The sequence below is a fragment of the Taudactylus pleione genome, unplaced genomic scaffold (assembly GCF_031769625.1).
Source record: "Taudactylus pleione unplaced genomic scaffold, aTauple2 ptg000485l, whole genome shotgun sequence".
Classification (NCBI taxonomy): Eukaryota; Metazoa; Chordata; class Amphibia; order Anura; family Myobatrachidae; genus Taudactylus; species Taudactylus pleione.
Genome location: NW_028284887.1, coordinates 5,239,810 through 5,263,680, shown reverse-complemented (window position 1 = coordinate 5,263,680; position 23,871 = coordinate 5,239,810). Strand labels below are relative to the sequence as shown.

The 23,871-nt window shown below is 41.1% G+C and overlaps 1 long non-coding RNA gene across 1 annotated transcript in view; it reads right to left on the bottom strand.

The window, feature by feature from the left end:
* Positions 1-914: 914 nt before the first annotated feature.
* Positions 915-23,871, bottom strand: part of LOC148502719 (uncharacterized) — a 162,532-nt gene continuing 139,575 nt past the window's right edge. The window contains exons 2-3 of the long non-coding RNA XR_015869980.1: positions 22,634-22,738; positions 915-1,059 (exon numbers count right to left, since the gene is read on the bottom strand). This is a non-coding gene — a long non-coding RNA (uncharacterized LOC148502719). The remainder of the gene's footprint in view (positions 1,060-22,633; positions 22,739-23,871) is intronic.

The window sequence follows — 23,871 nt, the reverse complement described above, 5'->3', positions numbered from 1 at the left end:
CAGATGTATACATGTTTTATCTGTCAGACTTATTCTTGTTTTATCTGTCGGATGTATACATGTTTTATCTGTCAGACATATACAAGTTTTGTCTATCAGATGTATACATGTTATCTGTCAAACGTATACTTGTTTTATCTTCAGACGTATACATGTTTTATCTGTCAGGGCCGGACTGGCCATCGGGCTCTTCTGGCATATGCCAGAAGGGCTGATGGCCTAAGGACCGGTTCGAGGAGGGGTGAAATAAAAGAGCCCCGCCCTCCACCCAACGGCTCCGAAATCATTAATTATGGGCTGGTGGCGGCTGTGCTGGGCCGAAAAGAGACAGGCCAGCCCCCGTGACTCGCAGCACGCCCCCTTGCATTTACCATGCCCCCCTCTACACGGAAGTGCAGGGCGCACTGCCAGGGCTGATATACAACCCCAGTCCGTCCCTGCGTATACATGTTTTATCTGTCAGACGTATACATGTTTTATCTGTCAGACGTATACATGTTTTATCTGTCAAGAAGACCCACTGTGGCAAGCATACATAGAATGCCATATATTCATGCAATGATGTCACAAGATGATTTTGCAGCCAAGGTATAAAAACCAAATCCATACAGGGCAAGTGATACATGAGATTGTTTTCCACCACTACTGAGCATGAACCTAGACATAGCTGTTTAAAACTTATTCCCCCAGTTGTATCTCATGGGTGACAGTTTCAAATGGTCAATAAAATTCCAGTGTTAAAATCTCTGAGAGTTTTACTTAGGGTTTAGGGTGGCAAGTATATTAATTCAATAAGATGCTTATGTGTTGGGCTAAAGGTTCATGCAATTACATGCCTTTCCAATACACAATTGTACAAAACACAAATATGTTCCCCATCCCCTCATTTTAAAATAAGTATTATTATTTTATCCTTATTGTCTTCAGTTCTTCCATCTTCTTTCTCTGACTTCTTGTTTCTGCTATTTTCCTTCTTCTCATTGCTATTTTATTTCTTGTGAATTCAGCTCTTTTTGTCTTATATTTTTTCAGTGCTACCATGGCACACCCATAGAGACCCTATAAAGAAAGAGAGAAATGTGCATATGTTTACTTGGTGCACTCTTAAACATAATACAATTTAAAATCATAAACTTTATTTGTTTCAAATAAAGGGACAGATTCAATTAGCTCTGAAGAACCACGGCGTTGTGAAAAGTTTTCACACGTGCAAACTTTTGGCACAAAAATGAATATTGTGCAATCCTATTGTCAAAGGGCCTGATTCAGAAAGGGTCGCTATTCTGAAGATATGCACGCAACACAGTTGCTAATGCCAGCGGTGATATGCAAATAATGAACAATAAAAAAATATAGAGGATCTCTGCGCACCAGGATGGCTGCTGTGGAAGAAATCAAATGGTGGGTCACCTTCCACCAACCAAACAATTACATGAAAAATTATGATGACGCTCAACCTCAACAAGAGTGTGTACTTTCAATGGTTAATATCCAATAAGAATAAACACAAAACAGATTATATATACAACATCCGTATCGAACATATAGTAATGGCCACACTTGATAAGTTCAAACGAGAAAGTCCTCCTTGTGCATAACAAAATGTATCTCCGAATCCCCTTGTTGTTGATGTTTCTCAAATAGAAAAGAGAAAGGGACGATAGTGTAGTAGTTTTAATTCAAATAAGAAGAAGGTCAAAAATTAGCGATGAGTTGGTTAAGTAGTGGGTCATACCGTACTCACTCTGTTGGACAGATGTACCCTTATATAAAGGTATCTTTATTTCCAGGGTGATTCCAGGGTAATTCTATCCCATGAATAACGATAAGGGAATCCAGACACCCATGTGAGATCAGGATACTATATATTAAGGGACGTACCCTACTTACAGTAATCTGTATAATAGCGTGCTCATAAAAGTTTCTTTGGATACACCGACCCCTTCACTCTTCCCCTGGTGAGTTTTCTGTAGTGGAAACAAAGTCCGACCACCCCGCCATCACCACCCACAAATGCCACAATCACTCTGCGATGAGTCTGCGTAGTCACTGTGATCGCACTTCTGATCGCAGTGGCTGGTTCGTGCATGCGCCGTACACAACAATTGGCCGATTGCGTGCGTATAAGCAACTGCAATCTTTGCTGAATCAGGCCCAAAGTTTTTGCACCTGCCAATTCTACATAAACAGGCAAACTGTTTACACAATTTCAGAGCAGGCGAAAAGTTGTGCAAAAGAAAATTTAGCTTAAAAATGTGGGGACCCCTCTAATGACTAATTGGGCAAAAATTATTTTTTTATTAGCTTAATTTTGTCAATAATGACATATATTTTGGGATGAAAAACTTAAAGTTGTGGAAAATGGGTTTAAAGTAGTGGGTCATGTATTTTGGGGGGCTGTATAGATGGGGCATGTGTTTTAAACATTGCATGTGGCTGCTCCTAGCGTATTTATAAAAAAATTTAAAAATGCACTTTTTGGCCTGAAAAGTATACTTGCACCCATTTTAATGTACCCCCAATTTAATTGCAGCAATTATTTTCTCCAAAAAAATAGCTTTTTATAATTTTTCAACATTTATACATATATGCATATAACAGCCATTTGACACAATTGTTGAAACCCAAATAGATTTCTTGGGGCCACTAATACACTTCATAATTGAATTCCTTTGTCATGTAATCTTTTATGGGTTACAGACAGATTTCCCCAAAATGTGCTGTACTTTTCGCTAGTTACTCCATGAACAATTTTATGCATTTTCGTGTCTTGTAATAAAATAGTGTGAAAAATGGGAGTGCGCATAGACAATATGTGCAAAAATCGCACCAAAGCACGCAAATTGTGCGAAAACTTCTCAGACATTAAGTTTTCACTTTAACGCATCTAATTGAATCCCCCCCTTATATTTTATATAACTGTACTGTATGGTAAAGTGGTATAAAAACAAGCAAAATATTATAAACAAAGAATGTGAATGAAAGAAAAAGACTGGCATTGTGTCAAAAAGAACACCCAGTAATATGAAAGATATTAGCAATTTACTAATACATTTATTTGCTAGAATTTAAATATTAATTACTATTAATGCAGCCTTATAAATATTACTAGGAATCTTAAATAGATCTGAAACTATGTCAAATACTTACAAATAATTACACTTCTTATATTTAATGTCTTGCTGACACAGGTGAATTGGTCTGAGGTGAACTAAGGTTATGCTCAGTAGAATAACAACACATTTCAGAGTATATTTACTAAAGTACGGGTGTTTAGAAGTGGAGTTGCTACCCATAGCAACCAATCAGATTCTACAGTACATATCATTCATATAGCACCTTCTATAAGATAATAACTACAATCTGGTTGCTATGGTCAACAACTCCACTTCTAAAAAACAGCACTTTAGTAAATATACCCTTTCTACTTACTCTGGGAATGTCAGTGTTTCTATTTTTCCTCTGTACCATAGTTTCTCTGGCGCCGGATACTGTTGTATCCAATTATTTAACACATTGGGCCATATTAAACTGCTGGCGAAAAGCCGAGATCATCGAAAAGTTCTCGCCAGTGACGTAATTTCACCAGGCGAGAGCTTTTCCCCATATTCAATTGTAAAGAGTTTCCGCCAGTGCAAAAAGTCTGCGTCTTTAATCCAACGGACAAGATTCGCCTCTGAAAGGAGGCGGAAAAAGTGCAGAATTGGGGGTTTGGGGTGCAAAGTTGCGGGAACACACCAGCAGCCATGGGACAGTCCCCCAAAGGTGAACTGCGTCAAAAAAAGTTTAAAAATTACTTTAGATCACCCCAAAAAAGTTATTTTGTTTTGGGGTTGAAAAACACCAAAGTTGGGGGACAAACTTATCAACTAGCGAAATCAACTCCAGGGGGTCCCCCAAGTATGCTCAATCTGTTTTTTGGATTGCAGGTGCTTGCTGAAGGTGCGTTTTTTAAAAACGCACTTTTGCAAATTTTAACCATGCTTACACACATTTTCAAGTACCCCAATTTTGCTGGGACTACTTATTTTCCCCCAAAAAACCTGCTAAATGCTATTCTTCACCACTTGTGCAAAGATAGCATAGAGATCCCCCATGTCACTGCATCTTTTGGGGAGTGCCAGGCTGAATTCCCCAAATCTGACAGTACTTTTTCCTGATCTCAGTTTCGCCGGGGCACGTTTTCGCGTCCTTTGCAATTGAATAGGGCGAATCGCGGTGACGAATGGCGATGACGGCAAAAATTCTGGCATGCGAAAAGTCCGGGACTTTTTGCCAGCAGTTGAATATGGCCATTGAATGTTGCTGCATTGAATCACTACCCATTAACTAATTGAACTATGCTAACTTCATACTGACACAATGGCATCTAACAACCCTGTTGTTGGTTATCTGTCGAAATTGGCAAAGTAGACATCCTAGTGTTTGACTATTGAGTCCTTACAATGCGGAGGAAAATCCTAATAATGTATCCTTTCTGACAGCAATTTGCAAAGTGCATTTCACTATGAGTTTTATCAAGGTTATGATGTAATGTCAGGAGATACTGTAGTGATAAGAATATAAATGGGAAGCTGGACAATTTGAAGGTTAGACATCAAAGTATTAGTATCCCTGAATCAACTGGATTCCAAATCCTAGATGCCGTTAATTGTGTCAGTTATGGATATTTATTAATATTTATTAGGACTAGTGGAGATGTTACCCATACAAACCAATAGGATTCTATCATTTATCTAGTGCATTCTATAAAATGACAGCTAGGATCTGATTGGTTGTTATAGGTAACACCTCCGTTTGTCCTTTTTAGAAAGTTTGAAATCCCCCCCGATGTGATGTATTCAAAGTTGTACTCTATAAGCAAAGCTGCTACGTCTTTGAACACAGCGGAAATACTAAAATATATTAATGCTGCAGGAGGTGTCTGAAAGAAAAGACGCCTCCTGTCAGCATTGCTGATCCAAGTGCTGCATCCGAAGACACAAGAAAGGATCACCATTGTAGTCATCTGTCGCCATAGTCACAGCCACTCAACTGGACCAGGAGAGCCTTGGCATGACTACAAAATGGTCAGCATTGCCGCCCTGCTCTCAAATGGCTGAAGTATGTCAATCATGCTGTGTCTTAGGGGGCACTGTGAGTGATCTCGCAAATCCCTTTCTGCGCATGCCCATGTGCAATCCCGCAGCCTTAGGACTTGTATGCAACCATCGGGTATGCATAGAAGTCTGAATTAGGCCCATAGTCACCTTTCTTCCCTTATTAGGATTCATACATTTTAGGCTATCAGGAATAGCAAGCACTATGAAATTAATTTAATTTGATCTCTTTATTAGAAAGAGTTATAACGTTGAGTTTCAGCATACTTACTGGTATAGATTAGCAATGTGGGTGGACAATTTGTCCTATAGACAGGGGCGTCAAGAGGGAGGGGCGGGTACAAATTACCTGGGCCCGGGCTTCCTAAGGGGCCCGGCGGGGGCCTGGGTCCGATGCCACCCCCCTACCTAACAGCAGCCCAGCACACAGCGTGTGCTGGGCTGCAGTGGTAGACTGCTCGTGGCTGCTGAGCAGCAACCACAGCAGGCTCCTATGCCTGTGGGGGGGAGCGAACACTGATCGCACCCCCCCTGGCTTTGCGCCAGGCTGAGGGGGCTCAGTGCGCCCCCCTCGCCAGCATGCAGCGCCACTACATGGCCCTGAGAACCTTTTTTTTTAAAGGCATGGCCACACCTCCCGCTATTAGACCACGCCCCCTGTTACCCTGGCCCGCAGCGCCTCTTGGCGGGCCTGCCTATAGACTTTGCAACCTGGAAGATTGTCATGGTAAAGTCTATATAATAGAGAGCCCACTCCCCTATATTCGGTGCTGGGGTCTCTTCTTTGATCTGAAAGATCAGGCAATACAGGTACATTGAAAAATTATGTAAGGATACTAAAAATGTGGCTTTTAGGAATTCTTACTACTGGTACTAAATAAACAAAAATTCTTGCAATTTTTAAAGTTTTTATTTAAATGCTGGGAATACACTATACAAATATATGTCAGACATCTGTTCAATCTGGCTGGTTGGAATAAAAATCTGGTAACGTATGGAAGCAAATGACATTCGGCCATATGGTCACAAACACTTAAATATGGACAAAAATGATTGTTCAAATTCGTTTAAATTAACCAATTTGTCTAAACGACCATTTTTATCTGTTTTCCAGTGTATTTGAGCAAATGGTGGACTCACAGCACATAAAGCTGTATAAAACATATTCCTTGAACATTATTTTGTTGATTATAATTTATTTTTGTATGACCTACAAAAGGTTCTTCAAGCAGGAAGGGAACCCTGCACGGGCATACAATGCCTCTTTGTGTGAAATAGACTTGAGAAGGGAAGTGAAAACAGAAAAGAAAGAGAAAAAGCCTGGACCAAGATAAAAGCATCCCTAAAATAATTCCCATCACCCAGCTCATTTTTTTATTTCAAATGGAAATTATTCTGAACAAACACTGTTTCTTTTAAATCCTTTAGTTTTGGAATTGAAAAGAGGTTTCCTTTAAACTGTATATTTTAAAATTGTAAATGGTAGTTGCCTAGCAACAGCCCTGGTCAGACTGCCAATAACAAGTGGCATGTGAAACTAGCATTGAGTTGGCAAAAACTAAAGTTTACCAACAAATGATATAAAAAAAGCATCACAAAATCAAACTTTTTCATAATACTACCCACTAGTTTATTTGCAACATTTTTCATTAGTCTCACCTGTTTACTAGGGCATGTGATTTTGTGTGCCAAAAACTTTCCAAGTTGACAGACGTTGAACATTAGCTGGCTTGTGTAGTCCACCATGTTTCAATTATTGTAGAATGATATTTTGTTTAGTCAATTTAAACTAATTTTCCCTCACACATAATTAAAATTCTTTTTTGAGCTGATTTTCCAACCACAACTGCAGATAATTTCTTTCAAGCAGTAATATTTTCAAATATTATATATCATTTATATTAGTTAATGACCTTGGAATAAAAAAAACGGAGGGTTTCCTATTTAGTCCTATTGGTCCAACTAAGGGCCTGATTCTGCAAACTGCACATACGATGTAAAGAACATACTGTATGCATCTTTGTGGGGCTTGTGGTGACTCTGAGTCAGATCTCCATCCATGAGATTATTGTTTCTGGGTGTCAAGGCATATGCACAGAAAATAACCATATTGTGGGAATGTCATTGGCATGCAGTGGGCACGCAGTCAGAAATTCAACACATTCTGAGTCATGTGTGTGCTGAGGGGACACCTATTTCAGTCTGTTCTCCTGAACCTAGCATGGGGTAAGTGTGAGTACTAAAACTCATGTAAAAATAGACCTATATAACAAATTTACACTTAATTAATTCTGACCTGCATTCTGTCTACTCTGTCTTTTAGAGCAGTGTTTCCAAAGCTGGTTCCTTAGGGAGCACTAAGAGTGCATGCAGGGCCAGCACCATGCTGTAAGGTGGACCTGCGCAATAGGAAGAGGCCGGACTGGGGAGGTGCCGCCACCTTCTCTATTTGCCAGTGCCCGCTGAGATTTTATTACCAGCAGGCGTCTGGTAGCTCCTTCCCTGCAGCCGGAAGCTGGAGCTCGCTCCTGAGTTCCACTTTCCAGCTCTCACCGCAGTGTGTGTAGAGAGAGATGTCATAACATCTCTCCCATAGTGTCAAACACGAGGAGCTGTCAGACAGCAGTGGGCCAGGAATGGGGCTTCAGATAAGTACAGTGTTGTGTGGCATATTGTGTAAGGGGTACTACTACTGTGGACATTATGTGTAAGGGCCTCTACTACTGTGGGCTTTGTGTAAGGGGCACTACTACTGTGGCCATTGTATAAGGGGCACTACTACTGAGGGCACTGTATAAGGGGCACTACTACTGTAGTCATTGTGTAAGTGGCATTATGTGTATAAGGGGCACTACTACTGTGTAGCATAACGTTAATAAGGGTCACTACCGTGTGACATAACATGAATAAGGGGCACTGCTGTGTGCTGTAACATGAATAAGGGACACTACTGCAGTATGTGGTGTAATGCGAATCAGGAGCACTATGTGTGGAGTAATGTAAATATGATTGTGCTACTGTGTGCCATAATTTGAATTATGGGTACTATTATGTGACATGCCCCTTCCTTGTGAGGCCAGTCCCTTTGGCATGTGATGTCCCTTTATAATAAATGGAAGGGAGGGCACAAATTTATAGTTTGCAGGGGGCGCCGAACAACCTAGCACTGGCCCTAAGTGTATGATTTCCATTTTTCCTAGTTAGTGCACAGCTGTATTCATTACTAGCTGACACATATTAAAGGATCCAGGGTTCCAATCCGGATCAGACCCGGAATTTCCCCGGCGCCGACCCAGGATATTCCTGACCTGGTGCCGTTCACACCGGAGCCGGGTCTGCAGAGACCTGGTGTTTCCGGCATTGAAGTGGACGCTTGGAGATGACGTCATCTCCAAGTGCCACTGAAGCCGGCCAATCGGCAGGCATGCGGCACGATCACTGTGACCAGGATCTCGCCGTTCACACAGCAGGGTTTCACGGGTTATTCCCGTGTTAACCCTACAACTTACCTGGGTTGGATTGCCAGGTCACTCAACACGGCAATCCAACCCTTTCCCCTTTTACACCAAGGAGCTACCCGGGTTAACCCTGCAATAACCCGGGTTTTAGCTCTGGTGTGAAAAGGGTATTAGTGCTCCCTGAAGAATGAGTTTAGGAAACAATGCTTTAGGGAAATAAGACATTGTTCAGAAGGGAGACATATCTCACTCTCATAACTCTGTAGCAAGTAGATAAGTTATTATTGTAATTGACTTCAAGTCTCCTAGCTATCAGAAACACTCTGTACGTCTACATACACACAGACACTGAAAACCATATTTCCATGGTGTGAGACTTCAAAGCTTCTCGCACAACTGAAAATATCATATCCTACCATTGCATTTCCTTTGCTCCATCATTCATTGAAATGCTTAAATTTTTCTTCCAATATAATATATGCTAATTTGCTACTCATTCATGTCTCTTACAATAGCTTACAGTAAGAGGATGTCATGGCAGCCATTAGTGAATAACATTTAATTCATGTCTGTGTGCATTGTGCACAAAATTCAGCATACTACACTTAACAACTGCAAGGAACAAGAGATTTGTATTTTGGGAAATATACAGCTTTCTCTCACCACAGAGTATAAGCTTTAGGTGAAATTGTATGAAAAATGTTTTTGCATGTTGCTGTAAACAACCTACATAAATCACATAGGAATGTGATTCACTGCGCTCAAAATATATAATGAGTATATACCGTAAACATGTATTTTCTGGAGAGTTCAATGAACACAGAAGGTGGTTTTCAGTGGTATCCAATTAATTTTCTTTAAAGAAACTATCTTAAGATGTAATAATATCATCAATTCATACAGCAGAGGTTCCCAAACTCGGTCCTCAAGGCACCATAATGGTTCAGGTTTTAAGGATATGTATGGTTGAGCAGAGATGGTTAAATCAAAAGAGGTACTATTTATGGGATGCAGTCGGGATGCCGACTGTTTAATCCCTGCAAGTGTCTAATGACCGGCGTCAAAATCCTGACGCCTGTCATTAGACCTACGCCGGGAGCCCGACACCCGGCTTACCGATCGAAGGTAAGCCGGGCATGGACAGCCTGGGGGGGGAGGGTTAGGTTAGGGGCTCCCGGGGGGGACTTAGGGTTAGTCCCCCTGGGAGTTTAGGGTTAGGTTAGGGGAAGGGGGGGTTAGGCACCCCTGGGGTGAGGTTAGGGTTAGGCATCCCCCCGGGAGACTTAGCGTTAGGCTGCGGGGAAGGAGGGGTTAGGTTTAGACACTTAGAGGGGGAGAGGGTTAGGCACTTGGGGGGAGGTTAGGGTTAGGCACCCCTAAGGGAGGGTTAGGGGGGGAGGTTAGGTTAGTAAATAGAAAAAAATGCAGCCGGCGGTAAATCATACCGAACCCCAAATTATGTCACCTGTGCCCAAGCATGGTTATCCTTAGAACCTGGACTGTTAGGTTGCCTTTAGGACCGAGTTTGGGAACCTCTGTCATACAGAATAAGATACAGTATTACTTTTAACAAATGTATGCACATACCATAAAATTGTAGCCTCAAAGCTGAAGTCATTGGGCCTTGTAAATGGTTAATTGGTAAGGTATTCTCCATTTAGTAACACTGTATTTACAGTATAATCAGGGCCGTAACTAGTGTGGTGCGACCAGTGGCATGGCACAAAGCACGGCAGGGCAGGGGGCGCTGTTTGGGCCTGTAATTTTTCTTGTTTATTATCATTCTCACTTGTAGCTTCCTCTTCTTTTATCCCCAGCATCACCTGGCCTCCACTATGTCTTCCCTGGCCCTTCCCCATGAGCACATGTCCTTTTTCAGGTGCACTATCTTATGTCCCTATTTAAAAAATGGGGGGGGGGGTGCCAATGCTCTCTCTGGCACAGGGCACCAAAAAGTCTAGTTACGGCTCTGAGTATAATAAATAGGTTACCCATCTACAATGGATCTCAGTCTCTTTATAAGCGGACAAAAACGTTAGTACTTTGAGATTGTCAAGCTGATATTAACCCTAATCTGCATTCCTGGTCCTGTACCTTTTAATTTGGAGTCCTTTTGTAAGTGTACCCAGAAGTGTTTCCCCGAGGTGCCTCTCTGTTACTGGTAAAACAGTGAGTGCCCAAGTTTCATATGTCCGACCAGACAATTGGAGCAATCAAGTACTGTAGTTCCATGTATAGTGCTGAGAGAAATATTCTATCTAAGGAGCTGCCTTCAATGCTGTAGAGACCCACAGCTTTCTGGGGCCTGTTGCACTTGTCTTATATTATATTTTTTATTGGCATATAGATGGTACAGCACTGAAGCATTAATTGTTGGAGATAAGGATTGTTATATGCATATTGCTGTAAAATTAAAAGAAATCAGGAACATACATGAGTACATTTCCACTGCTCATTTTGTACACACACACACACACACACTGAAAACGTTGTTTTTTTTTAACTTGTGACTATTCTTTATAAAGAATGAACATCCTTGATCTGTCCTGGACAATCCACCATTCTGCACAAAAAAATAATTTACTCTGAATTTTACCATTCATATAGACACAGTCCAGTTCATAGTCATGCTCTTTAAATAGATTTTGGTGACCTTATGAGAACGCTTGCAGGACACTTAAGCTCCTGACTTATAATTGGCCATCAGTATCTTACATCTGTTTCTGCTGGAATGGGAGGAAATACAGGTAATTTGTTTTTGATAAAGCTACACTGTACAGTCAGAGTAAAATTTAACAAATCTTTTTAGCTTCATCTTCCTTTGTGGAGGATTTTGTTTTCTGGGGGTTTATTTTTCTGTTAAATGTTTTTGTAATGTTCCTACATTACCTCTTCATTTTTTCACTTCATTTTATTAACTTATGGAGGATGACTACCCTAATCTTGCTAATAAATAATAATGAAACATATTCTATTAATTATTATACCTATTAAACTTTATCAGACTCTCCAAATCTGTAAACACTTTCTGAAAACCAATCTCTTTACTAGAAGCTGCCCTATTCCCAGCTTTACCATTCACGGGTACACCCTCACTACTGCCCAAGTCTGCATTGCAATCCACACTCTGACCTGATTCAGAGATGGACACAATGCTAATGTTCTCGCAGTTGGCTGATGTTTTTCTACTGCACATGCATCACAATGCATTTAAGACGGTGGTCGTAGAGTGGATTTGTATGCAGAATGATTGACAGATGGTGAGAGTCTGTATGTAGGTAACGGGGGTGATGAGTAAAATACAGGCATGTTGCACCTCGGCTTTTATATGACCACCACCAACTATTAGGAGCCCATCCATCTCTCCATTCATTGGTAACACTTTCTACTGCTCAAAACTGCTATTTGGACCAAACCGTGCCCAAGGTACTACTATTCCATGCGACAGCTCTGCAAGCTTTGCTAATTAAGACCCTGCATTCTATTTGGACACTGGAACTGGTAAATACAGCTATATGGGAGTGCACATCCCTATTCACCATAGGAGATATTTTGGTGGCTCATACTGTGACATTCTATTGTGGTTTACTGTACATTCAAATACAACCAAGAACTGTGCATATACAGTCATAAATATTGTGCATAAATATTGGGACATTGACAGAATTTTCGTATTTTGGCCTCTATTCACCACCACAATGGCTTTGAAATGAAACAAACAAGATGTGCTTTAACTGCAGACTTTTAGATTTAATTTGAGGGTAATTACATCCAAATCAGATGAACAGTGTAGGAATTACAACGGTTTCTATATGTGCCTCCCACTTTTTAAGGGGCCAAAAGTAATGGGACTATCAACTTAAATGCTATTTCATGGACAGGTGTGGGCTATTCCCTCATTATTTCATTATCAATTATGCAGGTAAAAGGTCTGGAGTTGATTCTAGGTGTGACATTTTCATTTGGAATCAGTTACTGTCGACTCTCAAAATGAGATCCAAAGAGCTGTCACTATCAGTGAAGCAAGCCATCATTAGGCTGAAAAATCAAAACAACCCCATCAGAGAGATAGAAAAAACATTAGGTGTGGCCAAATCAACTGTTTGGAACATTTTTAAAAAGAAAGAATGCACCGGAGAGCTCAGCAACACCAAAAGACCCGGAAGACCACGGAAAACAACTGTGGTGGATGACAGAAGAATTATTTCCCTGGTGAAGAAAAACCCCTTCACAACAGTTGGCCAAATCAAGAACACTCTCCAGGAGGTAGGTGTATATGTGTCAAAGTCAACAATCAAGAGAAAACTTCACAAGAGTAAATATAGAGGGTTCACCACAAGATGTAAACCATTGGTGAGTCACAAAAGCAGGAAGACCAGATTAGAGTTTGCCAAACAACATCTAACAAAGCCATTACAGTTCTGGAACAACATCCTATGGACAGATGAGACAAAGATCAACTTGTACCAGAGTGATGGGAAGAGAAGAGTATGGAGAAGGAAAGGAACTGCTCATGATCCAAAACATACCACCTCATCAGTGAAGCATAGTGATGGTAGTGTCACGGTGTGGGCATGTATGGCTGCCAATGGAACTGGTTCCCTTGTATTGATTGATGATGTGACTGCTGACAAAAGCAGCAGAATGAATTCTGAAGTGTTTCGGGCAATATTATATGCTCATATTCAGTCAAATGCTTCAGAACTCATTGGACGGCACTTCACAGTGCAGATGGACAATGACCCGAAGCATACTGCAAAAGCAACCAAAGAGTTTTTTAAGGCTAAAAAGTGGAATGTTATGCAATGGCCAAGTCAATCCCCTGATCTGAATCCGATTACGCATGCATTTCACTTGATCAAGACAAAACTGAAGGGAAAATGCCCCAAGAACAAGCAGGAACTGAAGACATTTGCAGTAGAGGCCTGGCAGAGCATCACCAGGGATGAAACCCAGCGTCTGGTGATGTCTGTGCGTTCCAGACTTCAGGCTGTAATTGCCTGCAAAGGATTTGCAACAAAGTATTAAAAAGTGAAAGTTAGATTTAGGATTGTTTAGTTTTCCCATTACTTTTGGCCCCTTAAAAATGGGATGCACATATAGAAACCATTGTAATTCCTACACCGTTCACCTGATTTGGATGTAATTACCCTCAAATTAAATCTGAAAGTCTGCAGTTAAAGCACATCTTGTTTGTTTCATTTCAAAGCCATGGTGGTGGTGAATAGAGGCCAAAATATGAAAATTCTGTCAATGTCCCAATATTTATGCACCTGACTGTATATGCATATTTTTATGCTTAGTATTTATTCGTCTGTATGATTAAAATGTATGCTTATTACACATGTTGTTTGCATTTACCTTATTTTGAGCACTGGTATATTGCATTATTTATTCATTTTGTGGAGGGATTGACTATCCCTTTTTTCCAGCTGCTTTATTGTTATTTCAGAAGACATTCCTGACAGCGCTCCATTGGTAGCTGTTGTTACCTTCTAGTACTTTCCTCTGTATGTCTGAGAAGCACTTCCCACATTGGGACTTGCCTTAAAATGCCCAAGAGCATTGACTGTCTCCACTGCGACCTACAGCTGTATCTTCTGCCTGGATGAGGTTCTTGCAGCCTGCCTCACAAATAATTAGCGATCAAATCATTAACCAGGGCCACATTCTCTTCATAGCAAACATGGAGTTCTGCTCCACCTCCTGTGAGGCTCCTTTACCTCAGCCTCCCAATCCTCCTCTCTTCTCCTTCTCCCTTCCCCCTCCATCTTAACAAATAACAAATAAGACACACAAGACAAACACAGAGAAATAAAACCTACACTAATACTAGCACTACTCTTCTCACCAGCTCACCACTGACAAAACAGAATAAAATGCACCCCAGGCAAAAAATTAGACTAACTTTTAAATAAAACAAAACTACACACAATAAGACAAAACAACTCTCAACAATCAAATTTTAGCCTTCAGGATTCCTTACAGTACCACTCCCCAGTGCCAGATTAAGGTCCAAGTGGTCCTGGAGGGGGGTGTGACCAGCACTGTACAGTGTGACTATTGATGTGGGTGCATAACTAGTAGTGTGGTTGGCACTGGGAGCGTGGCCTGTGCCATCAGGTCTGGCTAGCCCCATGGAGGGCATAGCTAGTACTTACCTTCAACCACTTTATAGTGGAGCTATAACAAAAATAATGGTTTATTTTTGTGTGGGCCTAATTCAGAGATGGTCGCATTGCCGATATTTTCTCAAATGGCTTATTTTTTTTTCTACTGTGCATGCCTATGTCATACTGCGCATATGCTGCAATGGTCCTGCGACAGTGGCTGTAGTGAGGATTTTTTTGCAAAGTGATTGACAGGCAGGGACTGTTTGTTTATGGCAACGGGGGAAGTAATGACTCAAACGCAGATGTGCCGCAACCATTTCTGTGATGTGTCACAGTTTGCGACTGTGATCCCCTACACACTTAAAAGTGGTTCTGGCATCTTATTTCCTACAGCCATCCTGCACAACCATAGGGTTACTCAGACGTTTGATAATTGATCAATATGCGTCCGATGGTTGCGTCTTCATGCACAAGAGGTGGATCTGAGATATAGACTGGGGTGTTTCAGTAAAAATCTCAGAGGCTGCTAGATTTGCAGATTTTTGCACATCCTTTGCATACGGGATGGCAGCTGCAACACCATTTGCAACCGTCTCTGCTTAAGGACCCGTATTGTCTACCTTTCCTTGAGTGCTACAGTAGTTTGGGTTATTAACAAGAAATTGTTGTTCACTGATCATTTATATTTTTATACATGTCCATCCCACAACCCTAGACACTAGTAAATGAATAAATAATCTGCCTTCTTAATAGCCTTAAAAAAAAAGCTACAATCATAATACTGGACCAGGGCAGTAAGTGTTAACTTACTTCTTTGAAGATGTGCACGTGTGAGCTGGTTTGGTCTTTCATTTTTTATTTTTAATTAAGAAAAAAAAATAAAAATAAATAAATGTTAAAATAAAAAATGTAAAATGATTAATGAAAATGTTAAAGAATGTTTATATATAAATAAAAAAATGATTTACTCTGTTATTGCCATCCTGAGATACCGTAGCACCAGCAGAATAGGTAATGTGGCCAAGCAAGTCCTGCTTTAGTACTAATTAAATAGGCTTTGCCATGCAAAGGGTTTGGGAAGCCTTCACGAGATAGCAGTGTTATCACTTACCAATGGTAAATCTCCGTCACTGACTAGGATATTAGTGTATAATAATATTATTATTATTATTATTATTATTATTATTATTATTATTATTATTATTACTGGAGTTGGTTAAAATATTTTTTGTGTTACCTTTTACGTAACACAAAAATCATGGGCAAAGTACCCGTTTGAAAAATAAACATTTTGTACCTTGATATTTCACTCTTTGGAAATGTTCTTAAGTTTCACCCTTTGTATTATGAAATGTTTAGTATTTACAACCTACATATCAAACTTTCTCTGTACTGCCTCAAACACAATATAGCGCCCCTTCCACATTTAGCAACAAAGTTAAACAATCATGGTACAGATGTGTCCTCTTCTATCTTTGCGGCTTTGACGGCAAACGTGTGCATGCATCGCAGCTTGCAAGGTGCTGCACAGGACACGTATCTGACTCTGCACTGTGAGACCTCAGGTCACACATGTGCAGTCAGCTGGGTCAGCCAGGGTAGGGTAAAGGTGGGTACACACTAGGCGATATGTCGGGCCGATCCTGTGGACCGGCCAATATTTTGGGCACATTGTCTAGTGTGTACCCACTATACGCTCCCCCACTGAAAACGTCAGTGTCATTCACATGGAAGATGGGGCGACCCAGCTGCCTATGCCTGCAAGATCAATGGTGCTGGTGAATGACATATCGGGTGGGTGATCACTGGATCGTGCAGTGTGTACCACCCCCACCCAACATATCGTTCATCGGCACCATTGGCCATCGCATCCATTGGCCGTTGCATCAGGCAGTCGACTAATGTGTACCCAATATTAGGGATCGTGAAGACAGCTCCGGTAGTTAAGTATCCACTGCTGAAAGTTGTATACTTAATTATTGAGGGCCACCTTTTTGTGATATACGGCATGTAAAGATGAGGTAGATTAGTTACTATTTGCATAACAGCAGTATGTTTTTGGGACATAACCCAAGAAGATGTCAACAGCACTGTTAGGAGAAGAACACAGTCTATGATGTCACTTTATAGGAATGGGCACCCCGTGACAAAGCGCTAGTCCATCATAACCCTGCACCCCATGCCATTTCACCAATTAACTAGGGTGCTGCTTAGGGCATTCTAAGGACGCTCCGAGCAGCAAAACAGATCCCACAGGACTGCGGGAGACATCATGATGTCTCCCAACACAGTGCGGGAGACGGGAATACGGAGTTGGGCAGTGTTATGGTGGCAAGTGTTTATGGCTGGTTCTGCCTCCAGGGCACCCCGTCCTGTGCAACAGCACCAACCACACTGCTCTCCTTTTATCCTGGAATGGGAGTAGGCCAGGGGCGTATCTATAATGGGTGCAGGGTGTGCGGTGCACACGGGCCCCCGGGTCCAGGTGGGGCCATTTGTCCAGTGTTTTGCACATGCGCTGTAGAATCCGGGCACACTCTAGTGCACAGAGTCTACTAATGTACCGGTGGCTGGCCAGCCACATTAGTCGGCTGCCGGCCACCGGGAAGAGAGAAGGGGCCCTGGATGGGGAATGCACATGGGCCCCCTCCTCTCTAAAGATGCCCCTGGAGTAGGCTCTGCAAAACTGTTGTATTGGGGTTTAAGTCTGAGCCTGTGTTTATCTACAGTACATGAAACAATAATTAATGTCAGTCTACTCACTTCTCAAAATCCACCCCCTGAAAGAGTTTTTTATACTCTGGTTTTCCCTTTCTTTTTTGCTTTCTGCTTCTTCTGGGCTCTGGAGACAAACATTCTTCATATGGGATATCTTTAATATCTATTTCTCCAGGTAAAAAAACTGTGAAAGTGCAGCTTTGCATGGCTGGGGGCGGGGCTTTGGATAGTAAAGAGTGGGCGGGGCTTGGCTGAATGGGAGTGGGGCTTCAGACACCCACGAGTGGGTGAAGAAGAGCTTTGAAGAGTCAGGGCTCGGGGTGAATGTACAGGGTATCAGACGGCCGCTGGTAGTGACAGGACTTTTTTTTTCTCCTGTCAACACTGCAATGAAGCATGTGTGTGTGTGGGCTTATTTTTATGGGAGGCCTGGAGTTGCAGCTCCACCCGCCCCATTGCTAATCCGGCTCTGCGACTCCCTAATTGTGGAGCATCTCTTCTCTTCTGGTGCTTCCAGCACATTGTGAACTTAAGGGGCCCCATACAGAGCTGCAATTTCCCATTCTGCTAAAGCTAACCCGATCAGCAATCTGCAACCAAAACTTCTGATCTGCGGACATCGATGAATGGTGATTCATTGGCAGATAAGGGAAATGCTACATGTTACAAATCCCTGACTCACCGATTCTGACCATTTTTGTGTTGGGATCGGGTGAATCGAGATCTTTCAACATGTTGAATATTTCTGATTCCCCGGCCCCGACATCGGCAGAATGGAACATTGACATATCCATCACAAATGTACGGGGCCATTAGTGTTATTGATTGATTTAGCAGCTGTGGCTGCACCTGGGAGTTCCCTGCTACTTCCCAGTGTTTCTATTGTGCTACACTTCACTGGTCCATGGACATTATGCTACTATGAGTTACCGGATATACCCCAATGTTTCCTATGAGCTGCACTTCAATGAATAATGGATATTACGTTACTGTGAATTACCTGCTATTTTCCGGTGTTTCCCATGTGCTGTATTTTACTGATTCATGGACATTATGTTACTGCGAGTTACCTGCTATATCCCAGTATCTCCTATGTGCTGCACCTCACTGATTCAAGTACATTATGATACCATGAGTTATTTGTTATATCCCATTGTTTCCCATGTGCTGCACTTCACTGATTCATGGACATTATTTTAATGTGAGTTACCTGCTATTTCCCATGTTCTGTACTTTACTTATCCTGATTTACGAACATTATGCTACCATGAGTTATCTGTATCCCAGTGTTTCCTGTGTACTGCACCTCACTGATTTATGGACATTATGCTACTGTGAGTTACATGCTATTTCCCAGTGTTTTTTCCTTGTGCTGCACTTCACTGATTCATGAACATTATGCTACTTTGCGTTTCATGCTATATTTCAGTGTTTCCCATGTGCTGCACTTCATTGATTTATGGACAGTATGCTATTGTGAGTTCCCTGTTACATCCCAGTGTTTCCTGTGTGCTGCGCTTCACTGATTTATTTACATTATACTACTATGAGTTACCTGCTATATCCCAGTGTTTCCTGTATGCTGCTCCTAATGCTACAGAAAGCTACTGTATCTACTATACTTCAGTGTCTACCTGTTTATTAGCCAGCTTTAAGTCAGCAGAAACTGATCAACTTCACTGTAAGTTTTCAATTGACACTAAAACTCGATGCTTAGAAAACTCCCAATTCTTAGATACAAACATGCCATCAATTCCCGTAGGTGTCCATTGGTTTTGAAACAAAATCAAAACTGACCTTTAGTAAATATGGGATGGGTATTAGATGTTAGATTCAGCTGCCAGTTGAAACACCTGCACCGGAAGCCCAATCACTAAAGATCCCGACTAGTTCAGGTAAGTACCCTAACGCTTCCCTCTCCTCCCTCTATCTCTCCCTTAGTGGTGCCTAACCCTAACCTCCCTTGGGGGTGCCTAACCATAACCTCCCCCCAGTGGTGCCTAACCCTAACCCCCACTCCCCTTAGCCTAAACCTAAAACTCCCCGAGGGGGTGCCTAACCCTAAGTCCCCCTGGGTGTCTCTAACCTTAACACCCGCAGCTAAAGCTAATACTTACAGGTGTCTGGACGTTTGGGATTCCGACACCGGTATCCTGATGTCCTTCAAGATATCGGCACCAGCATTATGCCGGGTGGCGGGATTCCGGTGGTGGTATTTCTACATCTCAATAAATATATCTTGTAGTATGACTTGAGGGGTAGTACAATATAGTGAAAAAAAATAGGAATAGTGATTATAAAAAAGGGGAATAAATTATCCCCAAAACTCTGTGTACATTTTAACACTTTCAATATTTATATAATAACAGATCTATTCCTTTCATTCATTTGTATTTAGAAAGTTTATGTAATAGCTTTTGATTTCTACTCAGAAAGCAAAGGCTGTGTGAGGTTTTTCAGTCTTCCTTTGTTAATTTTTTTCAATTGTCATTTGAGTTTAAGCAATTCAAACTATGTATACAAATTGTTCAATAATGTATTTAGAACCAACTGTGGTGTCCCAGGTTGTAATTGTTCCTATTATTTTCTTTTCTTTAGATACATAGGACCTCATTCAGAGTTGATCGTTGCGGCCGCACGGTCGTACGCCACCGATGTTCGCTAAACTGCGCATGCGTAAAATTCGCAGTGCGCAAACTAGCTATTATGATCAGAAATTGCTCTCTCCTTCAACTTGGCCAGGTCGTTAGTTTGAGTGACAGGATGAGGCGTTTGTGGGTGGTAACAGGGGAAGGTGCTTGTGAACGGGGGAGTGGAGATCCGAACGCAGGCGTGCCTGACTATGCAAACGGCGTTGTATGGGAGTGCATAATTAACTAAGTAGTGTCATGGCACATGTGACATGGGAGGTTTTTACACTGACTTGATCATAGTGCTTAAGAGAGGGTATGGTCAACCTTAAGGTCTACGACCAGCTCCGATGGTTCCCGATGGTCTCGATTAATCCTTATATGCCCGGAGATGATGTGTGATGGGAACGAGAAGGGGGCGTATTTTTAGTCTTACGGCCGCATCCTCCCCTCGCTCATCCAGCTAACGATCCCATCTTAACTACGCAACTTACGATCGCTTCATTTGCATATCCGGCCCCTTTTACCTTACGACCGTGCGGCTGCAACGACCGACTTTGAATGAGGTCCATAGTTTCAATTTCCAATATATTTTCAGAGCTTGCATGTTATTAAATGTACTGTACTGGTCTCTTCTGGTACATATATATATATATATATATATATATATATAAAATAATAGATTTGTTATATAGTGCTTCTTTCAAGTTGTTGTTTGAAGTGTCTGGAATGAATTAGCCAGTAATGTAAGAGATGTTACTGTATTCATTTAATTTTGTTGGTGTTACATGTGGCAAAGTTGTATTAACCACATACTGTACACCATATCAATGTATTACTTTCTCATATAATGAAACTGATATATTTTGACGGACAGTATTATGTGTGGTCTGTTTGTAGTAACCACAGCATCCTATTCAATATATATATATATATATATATATATATATATATACATATATATATATATACACATATATATATACACATATATATATATACACATATATATATATATATATATATATATATACATACATACATTTAGGGAAAATATATAAATATATTTACGTCATTCATATAGTGTTTTTTTCTATTATTTGTAGCAAGTGATTTTCTACTAATCTGCTGTTGGATTTACAATCAATTATTGCAGAGTGGTCATGCAATTACAATGGTAAATACTATGCTAAAGCTTGCAGGATAGCCCACTGTTTTTAGCTGATGCTAATAGCTATTTGCAACATTCACACATGCATAAAGTAGAAAAGCTGGTATACTGATCTGCTTTTAAGTAGTGTTGTGGTACACAGCATGGTAATATCAATGCACGTTTTGCTTATGTCCACATTGCCCTGCCGAACCAGAGTGTCTATTTGTGCTGTCTTTTAATGGTTTAGGTATACAATAATGATGTGATACTTTATCCCTTGATGTTTCTGCCCCAATGGTAAATGGGATTCCTCTTTTGAATTACTATTGCAGCATCATCTGGAAGTGTGTGAGCTTTCCATCAATCAAATATTAAAGGACATGGTTATTGAACTTTCTTCTTAATTATCATTGTGTATATAAGATTATTCCATATTTAGACAATATTTTATTGTCTGAAAGTAAGTTTGTTTTATGTGCAGCATTTCTCAAGGTTGTTTTTCTATTAAATATTGTCTATCAATGATTTTAATTTTGATATTTACTTAGATGTTATTGCTATGAACAGCAAAAACAGCGGAAACAGACGATTTTCAATACAAAACAAGCGAAAAGTTTTCTCCATCTCAGACCAGGAGAAAAAAAATGCAAAATCCTTATTTTTGACTAAAAATGTGGTGATTTATTTCAGAACCCTTTGGACACCCCTCCCCTTCCCCTAATGATAAATTACCCTAAAACATTTATGAAAGTTGAGTCATTTGGCAAAAAACAACCAGTCCAATTTTTGGAGAAAAAAAAATGTTGAAAATGGGTTTAACATATTGGGTCTGGTATTTCGGGGGGCAATATGGATGCGTCAACTATTTTAAACTTTGCACGTGATTGCAGCAGGCATTTTTTTTCCATCAATAGTTTTTATTGATGTTTTGTTCCATTAACAACATGGAAAGGGAAAGGTACTGAAAAAAGAAAACATGTGGAAGGGGGGAAAGGAATCAGGTAAAGGTATGCAGTCAGGAAACCGGCTGCCTTAATACTGACAGCCGGCTTCCCGGCTGCTTTATCCCGGCGTGGGATAAATGACCGGCATCGCAATCTAGGCGCCTGTCATTTACCCGACGCTGGGAGACCGGCGCCCGGCATCCCGATCGAAGGGATGCCGGCCGCCGTGAGTGGACAGCCGCGGAGGGGGGGAGGGTTAGGTTTAGGGCACCCAAGGGCTACTTAGGGTTAGGCACCCCACCGGGAGGGTTAGCGTTAGGCTAGGAGAAGGGGGTGCTAGTGATAGGCACCCCCGGGGGAGGTTAGGCACTCCCCCGGGGGTCTTAGGTTTAGGCAGCGGGGAAGGGGGGGGTTAGGCACTTAGAGGGGGAATTAGGGTTAGGCACTTGGGGGGGAGGTTAGGGTTAGGCCCCCCTAAGGACAGTTAGGGTTAGGGGGCTAGGTTAGTTTATACTTACCTTAGGGACGATCGGGATTTCCAGCGCTGTCGGGCTTCTGCTGCCGGGCTCTGCTGATCTGTCGGGCTGCCGCTGCCGGGAATCCATACCGATTCACAGACAACACTGTCAATATAATTAACATCACATAAACAATACAATAGAAAAATATATACCATATTCACAATTATGCATATAATATCAAATACCAGATACATAATATATTTAATAATAACAATTACCCCATAAATAAGGATCAATTAGAATCAAGAAGCAATGTGGCACCCTCTCCATCTGTGACAAATTCATGCCATTTGAACCACTTAACCAATGTGGAAGAGGCCGCAGAAGAATATGGAACGCCTAAAGTCTCCATTTGGAAAGCATATTGAATTTTACATAGAATTTTATGTATGGACGGGAGAGATGTAGATTTCCAACTTTGTGCTATGGCCGTATGGCTGCTCTAGCAGCAATCAAAATGTGACCTAAAATATATCTATCAGTATTGGACAGCTCTGAGGGATTTATATGAAAAAGAGCTATGGAAGGTGACTCCTGAAAATGAATATTAAGAACTTAATAGGCCAGTGCAAATACCTCATGCCAAAGATTGCAAAGTTTTGGGCAACTCCAAAATATATGGAAAATATCACCTGGCTCCCAACAACTCTACTGTGAAGGCCATAATAGCTTGAATTGCATCTCCAAGTGGTTAGAGCATTTAGAGAATCAATGAGCCATTAAATAAATCTCTTCCCATTGCTAGAGGGTAAATGTAAACTGCAAATCACAGCTGGCATTTTTAAAGTACATTTTTATGACACAAAAATATACTTGCACCCATTTTAACATACCCCAAATTTACCTAGAACAGCAATTTCTTGAAAAAAAATTGCTTTCTATAATTTTTTTATATGCGCACATTACCTCCAACCGACGCAATTTAAGTACATACATACTTTTATTACGGCAAATAATACACTTCTAAACAATTTTTTGGGGATACAGATGCAATTTTCTGATTTTTTTTGCCTATTTTCGTATCTCCCATTTTTGCCTGTTTTTCTGAAAAAATCAGCCCATTTTCCTGGCAAAATCGGGTGATTTTATCCCCGTCGGCGATATCAGCCGTTTTCACCGCTAATTTAATCTACCCATTATTGTTGTATAATGGGGATGCAGTCAATATCCCGACCGTGGGGATTCCGGTGTTCAGAATGCCGGTGCTGGAATCCTGACACTTGTCATTATCCCGA